General features: G+C 46.6%; 1 long non-coding RNA gene across 1 annotated transcript in view; it reads right to left on the bottom strand.

Moving 5' to 3' along the window:
• Nucleotides 1-22,216, bottom strand: part of LOC125774480 (uncharacterized) — a 79,957-nt gene that overhangs the window by 43,123 nt on the left and 14,618 nt on the right. The gene's annotated exons all lie outside the window — the stretch shown is intronic.

Genomic DNA, 22,216 nt, shown 5'->3' with positions numbered 1-22,216 from the left:
TAGCCGAGACACATTAGCCAAGACACATTAGCCAAGACACATTAGCCAAGACACCTTAGCCAAGACACATTAGCCAAGACACCTTAGCCAAGACACCTTAGCCAAGACACATTAGCCAAGACACATTAACCGAGACACATTAGCCAAGACACATTAGCCAAGCCACCTTAGCCAAGACACATTAGCCAAGACACCTTAGCCAAGACACATTAGCCAAGACACATTAGCCAAGACACATTAGCCAAGACACCTTAGCCAAGACACATTAGCCAAGACACATTAGCCAAGACACCTTAGCCAAGACACCTTAGCCAAGACACCTTAGCCAAGACACATTAGCCAAGACACATCAGCCAAGACACCTCAGCCAAGACACATTAGCCAACACACATTAGCCAAGACACCTTAGCCAAGACACATTAGCCAAGACACATCAGCCAAGACACCTTAGCCAAGACACATTAGCCAAGACACATTAGCCAAGACACATTAGCCAAGACACATTAGCCAAGACACCTTAGCCAAGACACATTAGCCAAGACACCTTAGCCAAGACACCTTAGCCAAGACACCTTAGCCAAGACACCTTAGCCAAGACACCTTAGCCAAGCCACATTAGCCAAGACACCTTAGCCAAGACACATTAGCCAAGACACCTTAGCCAAGACACCTTAGCCAAGACACCTTAGCCAAGACACATTAGCCAAGACACCTTAGCCAAGACACCTTAGCCAAGACACCTTAGCCAAGACACCTTAGCCAAGACACATTAGCCAAGACACCTTAGCCAAGACACATTAGCCGAGACACCTTAGCCAAGACACCTTAGCCAAGACACCTTAGCCAAGACACATTAGCCAAGACACCTTAGCCAAGACACCTTAGCCAAGACACATTAGCCGAGACACCTTAGCCAAGACACATTAGCCAAGACACCTTAGCCAAGACACATTAGCCAAGACACATAAGCCAAGGCACATTAGCAAAGACACTTAAGCCAAGACACCTTAGCCAAGACACATTAGCCAAGACACCTTAGCCAAGACACCTTAGCCAAGACACCTTAGCCAAGACACATTAGCCAAGACACATTAGCCAAGACACCTTAGCCAAGACACATTAGCCGAGACACCTTAGCCAAGACACCTTAGCCAAGACACCTTAGCCAAGACACATTAGCCGAGACACCTAAGCCAAGACACATTAGCCAAGACACCTTAGCCAAGACACATTAGCCAAGACACCTTAGCCAAGACACCTTAGCCAAGACACATTAGCCAAGACACATCAGCCAAGACACCTTAGCCAAGACACCTTAGCCAAGACACCTTAGCCAAGACACATTAGCCAAGACACCTTAGCCAAGACACATTAGCCAAGACACCTTAGCCAAGACACCTTAGCCAAGACACCTTAGCCAAGACACATTAGCCAAGACACCTTAGCCAAGACACCTTAGCCAAGACACATTAGCCGAGACACCTTAGCCAAGACACATTAGCCAAGACACCTTAGCCAAGACACATAAGCCAAGGCACATTAGCAAAGACACTTAAGCCAAGACACCTTAGCCAAGACACATTAGCCAAGACACCTTAGCCAAGACACCTTAGCCAAGACACCTTAGCCAAGACACATTAGCCAAGACACCTTAGCCAAGACACCTTAGCCAAGACACATTAGCCGAGACACCTTAGCCAAGACACCTTAGCCAAGACACATTAGCCAAGACACCTTAGCCAAGACACCTTAGCCAAGACACATTAGCCGAGACACCTAAGCCAAGACACATTAGCCAAGACACCTTAGCCAAGACACATTAGCCAAGACACCTTAGCCAAGACACCTTAGCCAAGACACATTAGCCAAGACACCTTAGCCAAGACACCTTAGCCAAGACACCTTAGCCAAGACACCTTAGCCAAGACACATTAGCCAAGACACCTTAGCCAAGACACCTTAGCCAAGACACATTAGCCGAGACACCTTAGCCAAGACACATTAGCCAAGACACCTTAGCCAAGACACCTTAGCCAAGACACATTAGCCGAGACACCTTAGCCAAGACACATTAGCCAAGACACCTTAGCCAAGACACCTTAGCCAAGACACATTAGCCGAGACACCTAAGCCAAGACACATTAGCCAAGACACCTTAGCCAAGACACATTAGCCAAGACACCTTAGCCAAGACACCTTAGCCAAGACACATTAGCCAAGACACCTTAGCCAAGACACCTTAGCCAAGACACCTTAGCCAAGACACATTAGCCAAGACACCTTAGCCAAGACACATTAGCCAAGACACATTAGCCAAGACACCTTAGCCAAGACACATTAGCCAAGACACATTAGCCAAGACACCTTAGCCAAGACACCTTAGCCAAGACACCTTAGCCAAGACACCTTAGCCAAGACACATTAGCCAAGACACCTTAGCCAAGACACCTTAGCCAAGACACATTAGCCGAGACACCTTAGCCAAGACACATTAGCCAAGACACCTTAGCCAAGACACATTAGCCAAGACACCTTAGCCAAGACACCTTAGCCAAGACACCTTAGCCAAGACACCTTAGCCAAGACACATTAGCCAAGACACATTAGCCAAGACACCTTAGCCAAGACACCTTAGCCAAGACACCTTAGCCAAGACACATTAGCCAAGACACATCAGCCAAGACACCTTAGCCAAGACACATTAGCCAAGACACATTAGCCAAGACACCTTTGCCAAGACACATTAGCCAAGACACATCAGCCAAGACACCTTAGCCAAGACACATTAGCCAAGACACATTAGCCAAGACACCTTAGCCAAGACACCTTAGCCAAGACACATTAGCCAAGACACCTTAGCCAAGACACATTAGCCAAGACACATTAGCCGAGACACATTAGCCAAGACACATTAGCCAAGACACATTAGCCAAGACACCTTAGCCAAGACACATTAGCCAAGACACCTAAGCCAAGACACCTTAGCCAAGACACATTAGCCAAGACACATTAGCCAAGACACCTAAGCCAAGACACCTTAGCCAAGACACATTAGCCAAGACACATTAGCCAAGACACATTAGCCAAGACACCTTAGCCAAGACACCTTAGCCAAGACACCTTAGCCAAGACACCTTAGCCAAGACACATTAGCCAAGACACCTTAGCCAAGACACCTTAGCCAAGACACATTAGCCGAGACACCTTAGCCAAGACACATTAGCCAAGACACCCTAGCCAAGACACATTAGCCAAGACACCTTAGCCAAGACACCTTAGCCAAGACACCTTAGCCAAGACACCTTAGCCAAGACACATTAGCCAAGACACATTAGCCAAGACACCTTAGCCAAGACACCTTAGCCAAGACACCTTAGCCAAGACACATTAGCCAAGACACATCAGCCAAGACACCTTAGCCAAGACACATTAGCCAAGACACATTAGCCAAGACACCTTTGCCAAGACACCTTAGCCAAGACACATTAGCCAAGACACATTAGCCAAGACACTTTAGCCGAGACACCTTAGCCGAGACACATTAGCCAAGACACCTTAGCCAAGACACCTTAGCCAAGACACCTTAGCCAAGACACATTAGCCAAGACACCTAAGCCAAGACACCTTAGCCAAGACACATTAGCCAAGACACATTAGCCAAGACACCTTAGCCAAGACACATTAGCCAAGACACATTAGCCAAGACACATTAGCCAAGACACATTAGCCAAGACACCTAAGCCAAGACACCTTAGCCAAGACACATTAGCCAAGACACATTAGCCAAGACACCTTAGCCAAGACACCTTAGCCAAGACACATTAGCCAAGACACCTTAGCCAAGACACATTAGCCAAGACACATTAGCCGAGACACATTAGCCAAGACACATTAGCCAAGACACATTAGCCAAGACACCTTAGCCAAGACACATTAGCCAAGACACCTTAGCCAAGACACATTAGCCAAGACACATTAGCCAAGACACATTAACCGAGACACATTAGCCAAGACACATTAGCCAAGCCACCTTAGCCAAGACACATTAGCCAAGACACCTTAGCCAAGACACATTAGCCAAGACACATTAGCCAAGACACATTAGCCAAGACACCTTAGCCAAGACACATTAGCCAAGACACATTAGCCAAGACACCTTAGCCAAGACACCTTAGCCAAGACACCTTAGCCAAGACACATTAGCCAAGACACATCAGCCAAGACACCTTAGCCAAGACACATTAGCCAAGACACATTAGCCAAGAAACCTTTGCCAAGACACATTAGCCAAGACACATCAGCCAAGACACCTTAGCCAAGACACATTAGCCAAGACACATTAGCCAAGACACCTTAGCCAAGACACCTTAGCCAAGACACATTAGCCAAGACACCTTAGCCAAGACACATTAGCCAAGACACATTAGCCGAGACACATTAGCCAAGACACATTAGCCAAGACACATTAGCCAAGACACCTTAGCCAAGACACATTAGCCAAGACACCTTAGCCAAGACACCTTAGCCAAGACACATTAGCCAAGACACATTAACCGAGACACATTAGCCAAGACACATTAGCCAAGCCACCTTAGCCAAGACACATTAGCCAAGACACCTTAGCCAAGACACATTAGCCAAGACACATTAGCCAAGACACATTAGCCAAGACACCTTAGCCAAGACACATTAGCCAAGACACATTAGCCAAGACACCTTAGCCAAGACACCTTAGCCAAGACACCTTAGCCAAGACACATTAGCCAAGACACATTAGCCAAGACACATCAGCCAAGACACATTAGCCGAGACACCTTAGCCAAGACACATTATCCAAGACACATTAGCCAACACACATTAGCCAAGACACCTTAGCCAAGACACATTAGCCAAGACACCTTAGCCAAGACACCTTAGCCAAGACACATTAGCCAAGACACCTTAGCCAAGACACCTTAGCCAAGACACATTAGCCAAGACACATTAACCGAGACACATTAGCCAAGACACATTAGCCAAGCCACCTTAGCCAAGACACATTAGCCGAGACACCTTAGCCAAGACACATTAGCCAAGACACATTAGCCAAGACACCTTAGCCAAGACACATTAGCCAAGACACATTAGCCGAGACACATTAGCCAAGACACATTAGCCAAGACACATTAGCCAAGACACCTTAGCCAAGACACATTAGCCAAGACAACTTAGCCAAGACACCTTAGCCAAGACACATTAGCCAAGACACATTAACCGAGACACATTAGCCAAGACACATTAGCCAAGCCACCTTAGCCAAGACACATTAGCCAAGACACCTTAGCCAAGACACATTAGCCAAGACACATTAGCCAAGACACATTAGCCAAGACACCTTAGCCAAGACACATTAGCCAAGACACATTAGCCAAGACACCTTAGCCAAGACACCTTAGCCAAGACACCTTAGCCAAGACACATTAGCCAAGACACCTTAGCCAAGACACCTTAGCCAAGACACATTAGCCAAGACACATTAACCGAGACACATTAGCCAAGACACATAAGCCAAGCCACCTTAGCCAAGACACATTAGCCGAGACACCTTAGCCAAGACACATTAGCCAAGACACATTAGCCAAGACACCTTAGCCAAGACACCTTAGCCAAGACACCTTAGCCAAGACACATTAGCCAAGACACATCAGCCAAGACACCTTAGCCAAGACACATTAGCCAAGACACATTAGCCAAGACACCTTAGCCAAGACACATTAGCCAGGACACATTAGCCAAGACACCTTAGCCAAGACACCTTAGCCAAGACACCTTAGCCAAGACACATTAGCCAAGACACATTAGCCAAGACACATTAGCCAAGACACATTAGCCAAGACACCTTAGCCAAGACACCTTAGCCAAGACACATTAGCCAAGACACCTTAGCCAAGACACATTAGCCAAGACACATTAGCCGAGACACATTAGCCAAGACACATTAGCCAAGACACATTAGCCAAGACACCTTAGCCAAGACACATTAGCCAAGACACCTTAGCCAAGACACCTTAGCCAAGACACATTAGCCGAGACACCTTAGCCAAGACACCTTAGCCAAGACACCTTAGCCAAGACACCTTAGCCAAGACACATTAGCCAAGACACCTTAGCCAAGACACATTAGCCAAGACACATTAGCCAAGACACATTAGCCAAGACACCTTAGCCAAGACACATTAGCCAAGACACATTAGCCAAGACACCTTAGCCAAGACACCTTAGCCAAGACACCTTAGCCAAGACACATTAGCCAAGACACATCAGCCAAGACACCTTAGCCAAGACACATTAGAAAAGACACATTAGCCACGACACCTTAGCCAAGACACCTTAGCCAAGACACCTAAGCCAAGACACCTTAGCCAAGACACATTAGTCAAGACACATTAGCCAAGACACCTTAGCCAAGACACATTAGCCAAGACACCTTAGCCAAGACACATTATCCAAGACACATTAGCCAACACACATTAGCCAAGACACCTTAGCCAAGACACATTAGCCAAGACACATCAGCCAAGACACCTTAGCCAAGACACATTAGCCAAGACACATTAGCCAAGACACATTAGCCAAGACACATTAGCCAAGACACCTTAGCCAAGACACATTAGCCAAGACACATTAGCCAAGACACCTTAGCCAAGACACCTTAGCCAAGACACCTTAGCCAAGACACCTTAGCCAAGACACATTAGCCAAGACACCTTAGCCAAGACACATTAGCCAAGACACCTTAGCCAAGACACCTTAGCCAAGACACCTTAGCCAAGACACATTAGCCAAGACACCTTAGCCAAGACACCTTAGCCAAGACACCTTAGCCAAGACACATAAGCCAAGACACATTAGCCAAGACACATTAGCCAAGACACCTTAGCCAAGACACCTTAGCCAAGACACATAAGCCAAGACACCTTAGCCAAGACACATTAGCCAAGACACATTAGCCAAGACACCTTAGCCAAGACACATTATCCAAGACACATTAGCCAAGACACATTAGCCAAGACACATTAGCCAAGACACCTTAGCCAAGACACATTAGCCAAGACACATTAGCCAAGACACCTTAGCCAAGACACCTTAGCCAAGACACCTTAGCCAAGACACATTAGCCAAGACACATCAGCCAAGACACCTTAGCCAAGACACATTAGCCAAGACACATTAGCCAAGACACCTTTGCCAAGACACATTAGCCAAGACACAACAGCCAAGACACCTTAGCCAAGACACATTAGCCAAGACACATTAGCCAAGACACCTTAGCCAAGACACCTTAGCCAAGACACATTAGCCAAGACACCTTAGCCAAGACACATTAGCCAAGACACATTAGCCGAGACACATTAGCCAAGACACATTAGCCAAGACACATTAGCCAAGACACCTTAGCCAAGACACATTAGCCAAGACACCTTAGCCAAGACACATTAGCCAAGACACATTAGCCAAGACACCTTAGCCAAGACACATTAACCGAGACACATTAGCCAAGACACATTAGCCAAGCCACCTTAGCCAAGACACATTAGCCAAGACACCTTAGCCAAGACACATTAGCCAAGACACATTAGCCAAGACACATTAGCCAAGACACCTTAGCCAAGACACCTTAGCCAAGACACATTAGCCAAGACACATCAGCCAAGACACCTTAGCCAAGACACATTAGCCAAGACACATTAGCCACGACACCTTAGCCAAGACACCTTAGCCAAGACACCTAAGCCAAGACACCTTAGCCAAGACACATTAGCCAAGACACATTAGCCAAGACACCTTAGCCAAGACACATTAGCCAAGACACCTTAGCCAAGACACATTATCCAAGACACATTAGCCAACACACATTAGCCAAGACACCTTAGCCAAGACACATTAGCCAAGACACATTAGCCACGACACCTTAGCCAAGACACCTTAGCCAAGACACCTAAGCCAAGACACCTTAGCCAAGACACATTAGCCAAGACACCTTAGCCAAGACACCTTAGCCAAGACACCTTAGCCAAGACACATTAGCCAAGACACATCAGCCAAGACACCTTAGCCAAGACACATTAGCCAAGACACATTAGCCACGACACCTTAGCCAAGACACCTTAGCCAAGACACCTAAGCCAAGACACCTTAGCCAAGACACATTAGCCAAGACACATTAGCCAAGACACCTTAGCCAAGACACATTAGCCAAGACACCTTAGCCAAGACACCTTAGCCAAGACACATTAGCCAAGACACATTAGCCAAGACACATTAGCCAAGACACATTAGCCAAGACACATTAGCCAAGACACCTTAGCCAAGACACATTAGCCAAGACACATTAGCCAAGACACCTTAGCCAAGACACCTTAGCCAAGACACCTTAGCCAAGACACATTAGCCAAGACACATCAGCCAAGACACCTTAGCCAAGACACATTAGCCAAGACACATTAGCCAAGACACCTTTGCCAAGACACATTAGCCAAGACACATCAGCCAAGACACCTTAGCCAAGACACATTAGCCAAGACACCTTAGCCAAGACACATTAGCCAAGACACATTAGCCGAGACACATTAGCCAAGACACATTAGCCAAGACACATTAGCCAAGACACCTTAGCCAAGACACATTAGCCAAGACACCTTAGCCAAGACACCTTAGCCAAGACACATTAGCCGAGACACCTTAGCCAAGACACCTTAGCCAAGACACCTTAGCCAAGACACCTTAGCCAAGACACATTAGCCAAGACACCTTAGCCAAGACACATTAGCCAAGACACATTAGCCAAGACACATTAGCCAAGGCACCTTAGCCAAGACACCTTAGCCAAGACACATTAGCCAAGACACCTTAGCCAAGACACCTTAGCCAAGACACCTTAGCCAAGACACATTAGCCAAGACACATCAGCCAAGACACCTTAGCCAAGACACATTAGCCAAGACACATTAGCCACGACACCTTAGCCAAGACACCTTAGCCAAGACACCTAAGCCAAGACACCTTAGCCAAGACACATTAGCCAAGACACATTAGCCAAGACACCTTAGCCAAGACACATTAGCCAAGACACCTTAGCCAAGACACATTATCCAAGACACATTAGCCAACACACATTAGCCAAGACACCTTAGCCAAGACACATTAGCCAAGACACATCAGCCAAGACACCTTAGCCAAGACACATTAGCCAAGACACATTAGCCAAGACACATTAGCCAAGACACCTTAGCCAAGACACATTAGCCAAGACACATTAGCCAAGACACCTTAGCCAAGACACCTTAGCCAAGACACCTTAGCCAAGACACCTTAGCCAAGACACATTAGCCAAGACACCTTAGCCAAGACACATTAGCCAAGACACCTTAGCCAAGACACCTTAGCCAAGACACCTTAGCCAAGACACATTAGCCAAGACACCTTAGCCAAGACACCTTAGCCAAGACACCTTAGCCAAGACACATAAGCCAAGACACATTAGCCAAGACACATTAGCCAAGACACCTTAGCCAAGACACCTTAGCCAAGACACATAAGCCAAGACACCTTAGCCAAGACACATTAGCCAAGACACATTAGCCAAGACACCTTAGCCAAGACACATTAGCCAAGACACCTTAGCCAAGACACATTATCCAAGACACATTAGCCAAGACACATTAGCCAAGACACATTAGCCAAGACACATTAGCCAAGACACCTTAGCCAAGACACATTAGCCAAGACACATTAGCCAAGACACCTTAGCCAAGACACCTTAGCCAAGACACCTTAGCCAAGACACATTAGCCAAGACACATCAGCCAAGACACCTTAGCCAAGACACATTAGCCAAGACACATTAGCCAAGACACCTTTGCCAAGACACATTAGCCAAGACACATCAGCCAAGACACCTTAGCCAAGACACATTAGCCAAGACACATTAGCCAAGACACCTTAGCCAAGACACCTTAGCCAAGACACATTAGCCAAGACACCTTAGCCAAGACACATTAGCCAAGACACATTAGCCGAGACACATTAGCCAAGACACATTAGCCAAGACACATTAGCCAAGACACCTTAGCCAAGACACATTAGCCAAGACACCTTAGCCAAGACACCTTAGCCAAGACACATTAGCCAAGACACATTAACCGAGACACATTAGCCAAGACACATTAGCCAAGCCACCTTAGCCAAGACACATTAGCCAAGACACCTTAGCCAAGACACATTAGCCAAGACACATTAGCCAAGACACATTAGCCAAGACACCTTAGCCAAGACACATTAGCCAAGACACATTAGCCAAGACACCTCAGCCAAGACACCTTAGCCAAGACACCTTAGCCAAGACACATTAGCCAAGACACCTTAGCCAAGACACCTTAGCCAAGACACATTAGCCGAGACACCTTAGCCAAGACACATTATCCAAGACACATTAGCCAACACACATTAGCCAAGACACCTTAGCCAAGACACATTAGCCAAGACACCTTAGCCAAGACACCTTAGCCAAGACACATTAGCCAAGACACCTTAGCCAAGACACCTTAGCCAAGACACATCAGCCAAGACACATTAACCGAGACACATTAGCCAAGACACATTAGCCAAGCCACCTTAGCCAAGACACATTAGCCGAGACACCTTAGCCAAGACACATTAGCCAAGACACATTAGCCAAGACACCTTAGCCAAGACACATTAGCCAAGACACATTAGCCGAGACACATTAGCCAAGACACATTAGCCAAGACACATTAGCCAAGACACCTTAGCCAAGACACATTAGCCAAGACACCTTAGCCAAGACACCTTAGCCAAGACACATTAGCCAAGACACATTAACCGAGACACATTAGCCAAGACACATTAGCCAAGCCACCTTAGCCAAGACACATTAGCCAAGACACCTTAGCCAAGACACATTAGCCAAGACACATTAGCCAAGACACATTAGCCAAGACACCTTAGCCAAGACACATTAGCCAAGACACATTAGCCAAGACACCTTAGCCAAGACACCTTAGCCAAGACACCTTAGCCAAGACACATTAGCCAAGACACCTTAGCCAAGACACCTTAGCCAAGACACATTAGCCAAGACACATTAACCGAGACACATTAGCCAAGACACATTAGCCAAGCCACCTTAGCCAAGACACATTAGCCGAGACACCTTAGCCAAGACACATTAGCCAAGACACATTAGCCAAGACACCTTAGCCAAGACACCTTAGCCAAGACACCTTAGCCAAGACACATTAGCCAAGACACATCAGCCAAGACACCTTAGCCAAGACACATTAGCCAAGACACATTAGCCAAGACACCTTAGCCAAGACACATTAGCCAGGACACATTAGCCAAGACACCTTAGCCAAGACACCTTAGCCAAGACACCTTAGCCAAGACACATTAGCCAAGACACATTAGCCAAGACACATTAGCCAAGACACATTAGCCAAGACACCTTAGCCAAGACACCTTAGCCAAGACACATTAGCCAAGACACCTTAGCCAAGACACATTAGCCAAGACACATTAGCCGAGACACATTAGCCAAGACACATTAGCCAAGACACATTAGCCAAGACACCTTAGCCAAGACACATTAGCCAAGACACCTTAGCCAAGACACCTTAGCCAAGACACATTAGCCGAGACACCTTAGCCAAGACACCTTAGCCAAGACACCTTAGCCAAGACACCTTAGCCAAGACACATTAGCCAAGACACCTTAGCCAAGACACATTAGCCAAGACACATTAGCCAAGACACATTAGCCAAGACACCTTAGCCAAGACACATTAGCCAAGACACATTAGCCAAGACACCTTAGCCAAGACACCTTAGCCAAGACACCTTAGCCAAGACACATTAGCCAAGACACATCAGCCAAGACACCTTAGCCAAGACACATTAGCCAAGACACATTAGCCACGACACCTTAGCCAAGACACCTTAGCCAAGACACCTAAGCCAAGACACCTTAGCCAAGACACATTAGCCAAGACACATTAGCCAAGACACCTTAGCCAAGACACATTAGCCAAGACACCTTAGCCAAGACACATTATCCAAGACACATTAGCCAACACACATTAGCCAAGACACCTTAGCCAAGACACATTAGCCAAGACACATCAGCCAAGACACCTTAGCCAAGACACATTAGCCAAGACACATTAGCCAAGACACATTAGCCAAGACACATTAGCCAAGACACCTTAGCCAAGACACATTAGCCAAGACACATTAGCCAAGACACCTTAGCCAAGACACCTTAGCCAAGACACCTTAGCCAAGACACCTTAGCCAAGACACATTAGCCAAGACACCTTAGCCAAGACACATTAGCCAAGACACCTTAGCCAAGACACCTTAGCCAAGACACCTTAGCCAAGACACATTAGCCAAGACACCTTAGCCAAGACACCTTAGCCAAGACACCTTAGCCAAGACACATAAGCCAAGACACATTAGCCAAGACACATTAGCCAAGACACCTTAGCCAAGACACCTTAGCCAAGACAAATAAGCCAAGACACCTTAGCCAAGACACATTAGCCAAGACACATTAGCCAAGACACCTTAGCCAAGACACATTAGCCAAGACACCTTAGCCAAGACACATTATCCAAGACACATTAGCCAACACACATTAGCCAAGACACCTTAGCCAAGACACATTAGCCAAGACACATCAGCCAAGACACCTTAGCCAAGACACATTAGCCAAGACACATTAGCCAAGACACATTAGCCAAGACACCTTAGCCAAGACACATTAGCCAAGACACCTTAGCCAAGACACATTATCCAAGACACATTAGCCAACACACATTAGCCAAGACACCTTAGCCAAGACACATTAGCCAAGACACATTAGCCAAGACACCTTAGCCAAGACACATTAGCCAAGACACCTTAGCCAAGACACCTTAGCCAAGACACCTTAGCCAAGACACCTTAGCCAAGACACCTTAGCCAAGACACATTAGCCAAGACACCTTAGCCAAGACACATTAGCCAAGACACCTTAGCCAAGACACCTTAGCCAAGACACCTTAGCCAAGACACATTAGCCAAGACACCTTAGCCAAGACACCTTAGCCAAGACACATTAGCCGAGACACCTTAGCCAAGACACATTAGCCAAGACACCTTAGCCAAGACACATAAGCCAAGGCACATTAGCAAAGACACTTAAGCCAAGACACCTTAGCCAAGACACATTAGCCAAGACACCTTAGCCAAGACACCTTAGCCAAGACACATTAGCCAAGACACCTTAGCCAAGACACCTTAGCCAAGACACATTAGCCAAGACACATTAACCGAGACACATTAGCCAAGACACATTAGCCAAGCCACCTTAGCCAAGACACATTAGCCGAGACACCTTAGCCAAGACACATTAGCCAAGACACATTAGCCAAGACACCTTAGCCAAGACACATTAGCCAAGACACCTTAGCCAAGACACATTAGCCAAGACACCTTAGCCAAGACACCTTAGCCAAGACACATTAGCCGAGACACCTTAGCCAAGACACCTTAGCCAAGACACATAAGCCAAGGCACATTAGCAAAGACACTTAAGCCAAGACACCTTAGCCAAGACACATTAGCCAAGACACCTTAGCCAAGACACCTTAGCCAAGACACCTTAGCCAAGACACATTAGCCAAGACACATTAGCCGAGACACATTAGCCAAGACACATTAGCCAAGACACATTAGCCAAGACACATTAGCCAAGACACATCAGCCAAGACACCTTAGCCAAGACACCTTAGCCAAGACACCTTAGCCAAGACACATTAGCCGAGACACCTTAGCCAAGACACATTAGCCAAGACACCTTAGCCAAGACACATAAGCCAAGGCACATTAGCAAAGACACTTAAGCCAAGACACCTTAGCCAAGACACCTTAGCCAAGACACCTTAGCCAAGACACCTTAGCCAAGACACATTAGCCAAGACACCTTAGCCAAGACACCTTAGCCAAGACACATTAGCCAAGACACATTAACCGAGACACATTAGCCAAGACACATTAGCCAAGACACCTTAGCCAAGACACCTTAGCCAAGACACATTAGCCAAGACACCTTAGCCAAGACACCTTAGCCAAGACACCTTAGCCAAGACACCTTAGCCAAGACACCTTAGCCAAGACACCTTAGCCAAGACACCTTAGCCAAGACACATTAGCCAAGACACATTAGCCAAGACACATTAGCCAAGACACCTTAGCCAAGACACCTTAGCCAAGACACATTAGCCAAGACACCTTAGCCAAGACACATTAGCCAAGACACCTTAGCCAAGACACCTTAGCCAAGACACCTTAGCCAAGACACATTAGCCAAGACACCTTAGCCAAGACACCTTAGCCAAGACACCTTAGCCAAGACACATAAGCCAAGACACATTAGCCAAGACACCTTAGCCAAGACACCTTAGCCAAGACACATAAGCCAAGACACCTTAGCCAAGACACATAAGCCAAGGCACATTAGCAAAGACACTTAAGCCAAGACACCTTAGCCAAGACACATTAGCCAAGACACCTTAGCCAAGACACCTTAGCCAAGACACCTTAGCCAAGACACATTAGCCAAGACACATTAGCCGAGACACATTAGCCAAGACACATTAGCCAAGACACATTAGCCAAGACACCTTAGCCAAGACACATTAGCCAAGACACCTTAGCCAAGACACCTTAGCCAAGACACATTAGCCAAGACACATTAACCGAGACACATTAGCCAAGACACATTAGCCAAGACACCTTAGCCAAGACACATTAGCCAAGACACCTTAGCCAAGACACCTTAGCCAAGACACCTTAGCCAAGACACATTAGCCAAGACACCTTAGCCAAGACACCTTAGCCAAGACACATTAGCCGAGACACCTTAGCCAAGACACATTAGCCAAGACACCTTAGCCAAGACACATAAGCCAAGGCACATTAGCAAAGACACTTAAGCCAAGACACCTTAGCCAAGACACATTAGCCAAGACACCTTAGCCAAGACACCTTAGCCAAGACACCTTAGCCAAGACACATTAGCCAAGACACATTAGCCAAGACACCTTAGCCAAGACACATTAGCCGAGACACCTTAGCCAAGACACCTTAGCCAAGACACATTAGCCAAGACACCTTAGCCAAGACACCTTAGCCAAGACACATTAGCCGAGACACCTAAGCCAAGACACATTAGCCAAGACACCTTAGCCAAGACACATTAGCCAAGACACCTTAGCCAAGACACCTTAGCCAAGACACATTAGCCAAGACACCTTAGCCAAGACACCTTAGCCAAGACACCTTAGCCAAGACACATTAGCCAAGACACCTTAGCCAAGACACATTAGCCGAGACACATTAGCCAAGACACATTAGCCAAAACACATTAGCCAAGACACATTAGCCAAGACACATAAGCCGAGACACATTAGCCAAGACACATTAGCCAAGACACATTAGCCAAGACACATTAGCCAAGACACATTAGCCAAGACACATTAGCCGAGACACCTTAGCCAAGACACATTAGCCAAAACACATTAGCCAAGACACATAAGCCGAGACACATTAGCCAAGACACATTAGCCAAGACACATTAGCCAAGACACATTAGCCAAGACACATTAGCCAAGACACATTAGCCGAGACACCTTAGCCAAGACACATGAGCCAAGACACATTAGCCAAGACACATTAGCCAAGACACATTAGCCGAGACACATTAGCCAAAACACATTAGCCATGACACATTAGCCAAGACACATAAGCCGAGACACATTAGCCAAGACACATTAGCCAAGACACCTTAGCCAAGACACATTAGCCAAGACACATTAGCCAAGACACATTAGCCAAGACACCTTAGCCAAGACACCTTAGCCAAGACACCTTAGCCAAAACACATTAGCCAAGACACATTAGCCAAGACACCTTAGCCAAGACACCTTAGGCAAGACACATTAGCCAAGACACCTTAGCCAAGACACCTTAGCCAAGACACCTTAGCCAAGACACATTAGCCGAGACACATTAGCCAAGACACCTTAGCCAAGACACATTAGCCAAGACACCTTAATCAAGACACATTAGCCGAGACACATTAGCCAAGACACATTAGCCAAGACACATTAGCCAAAACACATTAGCCAAGACACATTAGCCGAGACACATTAGCCAAGACACATTAGCCAAGACACATTAGCCGAGACACCTTAGCCAAGACACATGAGCCAAGACACATTAGCCAAGACACATTAGCCAAGACACATTAGCCGAGACACATTAGCCAAAACACATTAGCCAAGACACATTAGCCAAGACACATAAGCCGAGACACATTAGCCAAGACACATTAGCCAAGACACCTTAGCCAAGACACATTAGCCAAGACACATTAGCCAAGACACATTAGCCAAGACACCTTAGCCAAGACACCTTAGCCAAGACACCTTAGCCAAAACACATTAGCCAAGACACATTAGCCAAGACACCTTAGCCAAGACACCTTAGGCAAGACACATTAGCCAAGACACCTTAGCCAAGACACCTTAGCCAAGACACCTTAGCCAAGACACATTAGCCGAGACACATTAGCCAAGACACCTTAGCCAAGACACATTAGCCAAGACACCTTAGCCAAGACACCTTAGCCAAGACACATTAGCCAAGACACCTTAGCCAAAACACATTAGCCAAGACACATTAGCCAAGACACCTTAGCCAAGACACATTAGCCAAGACACCTTAGCCAAGACACCTTAGCCAAGACACATTAGCCGAGACACATTAGCCAAGACACCTTAGCCAAGACACATTAGCCAAGACACCTTAGACAAGACACCTTAGCCAAGACACCTTAGCCAAGACACCTTAGCCAAGACACCTTCGCCAAGACACCTTAGCCAAGACACATTAGCCAAGACACCTTAGCCAAGACACCTTCGCCAAGACACCTTAGCCAAGACACATTAGCCGAGACACTTTCGCCAAGACACATTAGCCAAGACACCTTAGCCAAGACACCTTAGCCAAGACACCTTAGCCAAGACACATTAGCCGAAACACCTAAGCCCAGACACCTTAGCCAAGACACCTTAGCCAAGACACCTTAGCCAAGACACATTAGCCAAGACACATTAGCCAAGACACCTTAGCCAAGGCACCTTAGCCAAGACACCTTAGCCAAGACACATTAGCCAAGACACATTAGCCAAGACACATTAGCCAAGACACCTTAGCCAAGACACATTAGCCAAGACACCTTAGCCAAGACACTTTAGCCAAGACACCTTAGCCAAGACACCTTCGCCAAGACACCTTAGCCAAGACACATTAGCCGAGACACATTAGCCAAGACACATTAGCCAAGACACATTAGCCAAGACACCTTAGCCAAAACACCTTAGCCAAGACACATTAGCCAAGACACATTAGCCAAGACACCTTAGCCAAGACACCTTAGCCAAGACACCTTAGCCAAGACACCTTAGCCAAGACACCTTAGCCAAGACACCTTAGCCAAGACACTTAAGCCAAGACACATTAGCCAACACACATTAGCCGAGACACCTTAGCCAAGACACCTTAGCCAAGACACATTAGCCAAGACACATTAGCCAAGACACCTTAGCCAAGACACATAAGCCAAGACACATTAGCCAAGACACCTTAAATAAGACACATTAGTCAAGACACATTAGCCAAGACACCTTAGCCAAGACACCTTAGCCAAGACACCTTAGCCAAGACACATTAGCCAAGACACCTTAGCCAAGACACCTTAGCCAAAACACATTAGCCAAGACACATTAGCCAAGACACCTTAGCCAAGACACCTTAGCCAAGCCTCCTTAGCCAAGACACATTAGCCGAGACACATTAGCCAAGACACCTTAGCCAAGACACATTAGCCAAGACACCTTAGCCAAGACACCTTAGCCAAGACAACTTAGCCAAGACACTTTAGCCAAGACACATTAGCCAAGACACATTAGCCAAGGCACCTTAGAAAAGACACATTAGCCAAAACACATTAGCCAAGACACATTAGCCAAGACACCTTAGCCAAGACACCTTCGCCAAGACACCTTAGCCAAGACACATTAGCCGAGACACATTAGCCAAGACACATTAGCCAAGACACCTTAGCCAAGACACCTTAGCCAAGACACATTAGCCGAGACACATTAGCCAAGACACCTTAGCCAAGACACATTAGCCAAGACACATTAGCCAAGACACCTTAGCCAAGACACCTTAGCCAAGACACCTTAGCCAAGACACCTTCGCCAAGACACCTTAGCCAAGACACATTAGCCGAGACACATTAGCCAAGACACATTAGCCAAGACACATTAGCCAAGACACCTTAGCCAAGACACCTTAGCCAAAACACCTTAGCCAAGACACTTTAGCCAAGACACATTAGCCAAGACACATTAGCCAAGACACCTTAGCCAAGACACCTTCGCCAAGACACCTTAGCCAAGACACCTTAGCTAATACACCTTAGCCAAGACACCTTAGCCAAGACTCCTTAGCCAAGACACCTTAGCCAAGACACCTTAGCCAAGACACTTTAGCCAAGACACCTTAGCCAAGACACCTTAACCAAGACACATTAGCCAAGACACATTAGCCAAGACACCTTAGCCAAAACACATTAGCCAAGACACATTAGCCAAGACACGTTAGCCAAGACACCTTAGCCACGACACATTAGCCAAGACACATTAGCCAAGACACCTTAGCCAAGACACATTAGCCAAGACACCTTAGCCAAGACACCTTAGCCAAGACACATTAGCCAAGACACATTAGCCAAGACACATTAGCCAAGACACATTAGACAAGACAAATCAGCCAAGACACCTTAGCCAAGACACCTTAGCCAAGACACATTAGCCAAGACACATTAGCCAAGACACTTTAGCCAAGACACCTTAGCCAAGACACCTTAGCCGAGACACATTAGCCAAGACACATTAGCCAAGACACATTAGCCAAGACACATTAGCCAAGACACATTAGCCAAGACACCTTAGCCAAGACACCTTAGCCAAGACACATTAGCCAAGACACATTAGCCAAGACACATTAGCCAAGACACATTAGCCAAGACACATTAGCCAAGACACATTAGCCAAGACATATTAGCCAAGACACCTTAGCCAAGACACCTTAGCCAAGACACATTAGCCGAGACACATTAGCCAAGACACCTTAGCCAAGACACATTAGAAAAGACACATTAGCCAAGACACATTAGTCAAGACACCTTAGCCAAGACACCTCAGCCAAGACACATTAGCCGAGACACATTAGCCAAGACACCTTAGCCAAGACACCTTAGAAAAGACACACTAGCCGAGACACATTAGCCAAGACACATTAGCCAAGACACATTAGCCAAGACACATTAGCCAAGACACCTTAGCCGAGACACATTAGCCAAGACACATTAGCCAAGACACCTTAGCCAAGACACATTAGCCAAGACACATTAGCCAAGACACCTTAGCCAAGACACCTTAGCCAAGACACCTAAGCCAAGACACATAAGCCAAGACACATTAGCCAAGACACCTTAACCAAGACACATTAGCCAAGACACATTAGCCAAGACACCTTAGCCAAGACACATTAGCCAAGACACATTAGCCAAAACACATTAGCCAAGACACCTTAGCCAAGACACCTTAGCCAAGACACATTAGCCAAGACACCTTAGCCAAGACACATTAGCCAAGACACCTTAGCCAAGACACCTTAGCCAAGACACCTAAGCCAAGACACATTAGCCAAGACACATTAGCCAAGACACCTTAGCCAAGACACATTAGCCAAGACACCTTAGCCAAGACACATTAGTCAAGACACCTTAGCCAGGACACCTTAGCCAAGACACATTAGCCAAGACACATTAGCCAAGACACCTTAGCCAAGACACCTTAGCCAAGACACATTAGCCGAGATACATTAGCCAAGACACATTAGCCAAGACACATTAGCCAAGACACATTAGCCAAGACATATTAGCCAAGACACCTTAGCCAAGACACCTTAGCCAAGACACCTTAGCCAAAACACATTAGCCAAGACACATTAGCCAAGACACCTTAGCCAAGACACCTTAGCCAAGACACATTAGCCAAGACACCTTAGCCAAGACAAATTAGCCAAGACACCTTAGCCAAGACACATTAACCGAGACACATTAGCCAAGACACCTTAGCCAAGACACCTTAGCCAAGACACATTAGCCGAGACACATTAGCCAAGACACATTAGCCAAGACACATTAGCCAAGACACATTAGCCAAGACACATTAGCCAAGACACCTTAGCCAAGACACCTTAGCCAAGACACCTTAGCCAAAACACATTAGCCAAGACACATTAGCCAAGACACCTTAGCCAAGACACCTTAGCCAAGACACATTAGCCAAGACACCTTAGCCAAGACAAATTAGCCAAGACACCTTAGCCAAGACACATTAGCCGAGACACATTAGCCAAGACACCTTAGCCAAGACACATTAGCCAAGACACCTCAGCCAAGACACCTTGGCCAAGACACATTAGCCAAGACACCTTAGCCAAAACACATTAGCCGAGACACCTTAGCCAAGACTCCTTAGCCAAGACACCTTAGCCAAGACACCTTAGCCATGACACATTAGCCAAGACACCTTAGCCAAGACACATTAGCCAAGACACCTTAGCCAAGACACATTAGCCAAGACACATTAGCCAAGACACATTAGCCAAGACACATTAGCCAAGACACATTAGCAACACACCTTAGCCAAGACACCTTAGCCAAGGCACCTTAGCCAAGACACCTTAGCCAAGACACATTAGCCAAGACACATTAGCCAAGACACCTTAGCCAAGACACATTAGCCAAGACACCTTAGCCAAGACACTTTAGCCAAGACACCTTAGCCAAGACACCTTCGCCAAGACACCTTAGCCAAGACACATTAGCCGAGACACATTAGCCAAGACACATTAGCCAAGACACATTAGCCAAGACACCTTAGCCAAAACACCTTAGCCAAGACACATTAGCCAAGACACATTAGCCAAGACACCTTAGCCAAGACACCTTAGCCAAGACACCTTAGCCAAGACACCTTAGCCAAGACACCTTAGCCAAGACACCTTAGCCAAGACACTTAAGCCAAGACACATTAGCCAACACACATTAGCCGAGACACCTTAGCCAAGACACATTAGCCAAGACACATTAGCCAAGACACATTAGCCAAGACACCTTAGCCAAGACACATAAGCCAAGACACATTAGCCAAGACACATTAGCCAAGACACCTTAACCAAGACACATTAGCCAAGACACATTAGCCAAGACACCTTAGCCAAGACACCTTAGCCAAGACACCTTAGCCAAGACACATTAGCCAAGACACCTTAGCCAAGACACCTTAGAAAACACATTAGCCAAGACACATTAGCCAAGACACCTTAGCCAAGACACCTTAGCCAAGCCACCTTAGCCAAGACACATTAGCCGAGACACATTAGCCAAGACACCTTAGCCAAGACACATTAGCCAAGACACCTTAGCCAAGACACCTTAGCCAAGACACCTTAGCCAAGACAACTTAGCCAAGACACTTTAGCCAAGACACATTAGCCAAGACACATTAGCCAAGGCACCTTAGAAAAGACACATTAGCCAAAACACATTAGCCAAGACACATTAGCCAAGACACCTTAGTCAAGACACCTTCGCCAAGACACCTTAGCCAAGACACATTAGCCGAGACACATTAGCCAAGACACATTAGACAAGACACCTTAGCCAAGACACCTTAGCCAAGACACATTAGCCGAGACACATTAGCCAAGACACCTTAGCCAAGACACATTAGCCAAGACACATTAGCCAAGACACCTTAGCCAAGACACCTTAGCAAAGACACATTAGCCAAGACACCTTAGCCAAGACACCTTAGCCAAGACACATTAGCCGAGACACATAAGCCAAGACACATTAGCCAAGACACATTAGCCAAGACACATTAGCCAAGACACCTTAGCCAAGACACCTTAGCCAAAACACCTTAGCCAAGACACTTTAGCCAAGACACATTAGCCAAGACACATT

The sequence above is a fragment of the Anopheles funestus genome, unplaced genomic scaffold (assembly GCF_943734845.2).
Source record: "Anopheles funestus unplaced genomic scaffold, idAnoFuneDA-416_04 scaffold_12_ctg1, whole genome shotgun sequence".
NCBI lineage: Eukaryota > Metazoa > Arthropoda > Insecta > Diptera > Culicidae > Anopheles > Anopheles funestus.
This window is presented reverse-complemented; position numbering and strand designations above follow the sequence as displayed.